This window comes from Dendroctonus ponderosae, unplaced genomic scaffold, assembly GCF_020466585.1.
Source record: "Dendroctonus ponderosae isolate FM_Combo_2020 unplaced genomic scaffold, Dpon_F_20191213v2 Dpon_F_20191213_6, whole genome shotgun sequence".
NCBI classification, from domain to species: Eukaryota; Metazoa; Arthropoda; class Insecta; order Coleoptera; family Curculionidae; genus Dendroctonus; species Dendroctonus ponderosae.
Window position 1 is genome coordinate 5,129 of NW_026018814.1, and position 4,245 is coordinate 9,373.

The window sequence follows — 4,245 nt, forward strand, 5'->3', positions numbered from 1 at the left end:
CTGAATCCGGCTCATGACATCATGCGAAAGCGAAAATCCGGTACTTTAAATGACGAAAAACGCCCTTTCAAACAAAATTTCTGGGAGTTTCCAGGATTTTTTCAGCTACTAAGGCGAGTCGACTGGCGGTTGGAAAACACGAATCTTTGCCAAAATTTGACAAGAAAAAGTCGAAAATCCCACAATCCGGCTCATAATATCCCTCGAAGAAAAAGCGCTGCTTTAAGTATGGAAAAACTGACTTTAATAGGAATTTTCTGGGAGTTTCCAGGATTTTTTCAGTTACGAAGAACCAGATTGATCTCATCTGATCTTTTCCTTTTGACTTTTTTCAGTCTTCTAATTACCGGTGTCTCCAATAACCAGAAAATCCATGCAAAATACGATCTTCCCTTCCCAAGCCAAGTTTTCATCCACCACTGAGAGCCCCAAAAAATCGGGTTCTACGGGTATGCACAATCGCTCGGGACTTAAGTGTTTCTTTCGCATAATCATCGTGAGGTCCGTTGTTGATTGTGAAGTTCGTTTTCCTTTTTACACCGCCATGAACTGTTTCAACCGCAGGTCGTTAAATTTTTTAAACGCCCATGACAAACTTCCACTGGCACAGGAAAAAAGGGCAAATTAGTAACATAACGTCCCATTAAAAACCACCATGTCGTAATCTATGCATGCAGCTGAGCTGAGCCACGAAGTTTCGGCTTCATGGCGTGACCAAGTTCTCGTAGCTGGAACTGAAAGTTGAATAAGTAAAAAGCGGCTGGATATAATTACAGCCCCCCAACCGCATGAAATTGTAAACGCTCCTAGAGGAAACGTTTCGTTGATCAAAAGAATGAAGCGAATGCTATAATGATTACTTTGAGTACTTTGAATTGTTAAACTAGCAATGACTAGTTTCCATTCATTTCTTTGTTGCGCTACTATCAATTACTTCCACTAATATTTCCTTGCCTTGGTGCGTCCTATCTATTATCGATGATGTTTCGTAGACCCTTGATAAGCTCTTTTATATCATTTTACATTCAAAGAGCGCATTTCGCATTTGCTGTTCGCTCGACCAGCAGACAGAGTCCTCTTTTGAGCCGCACTCCCATGGGCCCTAAAACCACCCCAGTGTGATCGTTGCGAATCGAATCAATTAGTCCATAAGTCTTTCATCCGATTCCAGATTAGAACCCCTTTCAGTGGGTCCCGTACCTTTTTTCCCCATATTTCTGTCCATCTATATTTCATGTGACGGATATTTCTGTATGCAGACCATCGGCATATGCGCCACGTGTCACCTGAAACCATTTTATAAATGTATGTGCCTTTGTGGGTCCCGTATTTTTTTTTTTTATATAAATAGGGGAAACCGATTCCCATACACGCCGGAAATTGATAGGAGCTTGATTTATTTTTTCGATTCAATTTGTAGCTTCTCAAAAATGCACATCGTAAATAGGGGGTTCATTAATAACGAAAAAATGCTCAATTATGTCAAATGTTTCATTAATTAATCGTGCATTAAGTGGCTCCTCATTAAAACTGAAAATGATAATGAGGCATCTGAGGTTTAAAGGCTTAATATGGTATTTACGATCGAACCGCCTTGGTGGACGTACGAGACAATTAACTACCATGCCTTGAAAAAGGTGCAGCCCATGAAAATGGTAGAAAGCCGCAGAAATTGATACTCAATTCGACCGAAATTTGCAAATTGTTTCAAATGTCGCTACAGTTGCGAAAAAACACCGAAAGTGCTTGCATAAATAATTATTAAGCACGGTTGAATTAGCGGTATTAAATAACTGGGGAAAAGTGTCCCCCTTTTCCATGCACGACCGAATAGACATTAACGATACGAACTGTAATTATAATGTTTCCGTATCAGGCTTATAATCATCAATATGTAATCAACGATTCGAAGGCAAACAAGCCTAAAGTTAGCGCAAAACGTGGGGCCTATAATTTTCTTTGCTATTCTTCGATGGCATGTCGACGAAATTTCCGAGCCGGAATTACAGCTATAATTTCCATTTTAGATCTATTGTTTTTGCAGTGTTTTTTTGCATAGAACCGGTCGAATGTTTCATCGACTGATTTTAGTTGAAAGCCCTCATATTTATTAATTTAATTTACGACGACGATTTTAACGATTTTAAGCGTCTTAAAGAGGATGGATCGCAATCCAAATTCTAATTCCAGAAAAAATGGCTTGGAGAACAGTGCAAGTACAAGGTTTGCAGGCTTTTCAAGTGTCCGAAATGGAAGATCCCTAAGAAGGCGAATTTCCGTTGAAAAACACAATTTTCAATGTCGATTTATACAAATGATCCGTCGATTATTTACGATTTTTTGAAGAATATTTCGAGGAGTCTTTTTAACAAATGATATGATGATCTTTTTAAACAAATAATAATTACACATTTGCGCCAAAATGACCCTGCCAGGCACAAAAAGTCTGTTTTCGTCCAATATTCCATCAAATCTATTTTTAACGCAAATCTGGCTCCTATAATTTTAGGCCTGACTGCAATAATCCGCAACATTATAAATTGATTACATAACAGAAATTTATAATTTCATGTCGAAATTAATTAATTTCCCGCCGCTTCCTATTATGGCAACTCTAATCCAGAGGAAAATTATTAATAATTGGGAAATTAGATTGCTTCGTTTGCTTCGCACTTTCTATTTTGGAAATTTCGATTTTTCCGTGTTTTGCGCTGTTAATGAATATTTTAAAACATTTTGCGAAAGTGAAATTAAATTATTCAACGTCCGTATTCAAACTAATATTATTTTCCATTAATTGCACAGCAAATTAGTGAAGATGGATGGCTTCTTCATTAATTGATGAGTTGATGCAAATCAATAGCAAGTGCACTCTGTGCTGATTAATTAAAGATTAAATAATCATTATGGTTAACATTTGCCTATTTCATCTTTGTTTCATCATGTTGTTTAACTAAATTAAAACTGCTGTTGAAAAATCAGGCCTTCAAACCTGAAATAATCCCCCAATTCTTAAAATATTGTCTAAAAGTGACCCTTGTCTATAGAGCCCATTCCACATCTCGCCGTACGAACTGAAGAACGAACTTCTTTCAAAATTTTAATTAAAGACTGTGTTTGCGCTGGTATTAAGCCAGGCTGGGTGCCATTGTCCATTTAAAGCCCGTGCTTTTTGGAGCTTAAGAGTGATATTTTCTCATTTAAGTTATGAAAGGGAACAATGGAAGTTTTATTTAGAAATACATTAATATGGCTGCAGCATTGTGACCGCAAAACTCCAAAGCATTGTGTTATTTCGCCTCACAATAGATCGCTGTAAGCATGGCAGTTTTGATACAATACGTATAGTTAAATGTGTTTTGTGTGCTTTGGATATGACAGTGTATTTGCCAGAATTTCCCATTATGATTACATTAGTTAGACAAATAAATAGATGGATATTTAAATATCCATCTGATATTTGCATACTTTGGAATATGCAAATATGACTGAGAGGCAAAGACTGAATTTCTACTACAATTCTTTCAATAACAATTTCGCTTTCTGGGTCAAAACTACTCGAATTTCCTACTCATCTTGTTATGACGGAATCGCGTTTTAAATTCTCTATCCAAGGATTCCAAAACGAATTCTGTGGCTCAAATGGGGCCTGAGGAACGCCCAAAAAAGCAACGTCGTGTTTGAGTCAATTTTGCAACTCAAACAAAAACACGCAAATCTAAAACTTCCTGAAACCAAGACTTTTTTGAGAAAATTGCCAACATTTCCGTATTGATGGTTCACTTTCTAAAAAGGCCATTTAGTTCTCTCGGGAATGATGTAAAAATGAGCGTTCGTGCTTATGTTGCTTCCGAGAACTGAGCAAAAACGGGACGGAAAACAAGAAATTTTTTCATAATCTTTGCACGTAAGTGTCTGGTATTCAAATTTCGCTTTCTGGGTCAAAACTACTCGAATTTCCTCACTCACGTTGTTATGGCTAAATCGAATTTTCAATTCTCTATCCAACGATACCAAAACGAATTCTGTGGCTCAAATGGGGCCTGAGAAACTGCCAAAAAAGCAACGTCATGTTTGAGTCAATTTTGCAACTTAAAAAAGAACTCGAAAATCTGAAACTTTGTGAAACAAAGACTTTTTGGAGAAAACAGCCAACATTTACTTATTAATGATTCACTTTCTAGCAAGGCCATTTAGTTCTCTCTGTAATGATGTAAAGATGAGCCCTCTGGCTCACTTTGCTTT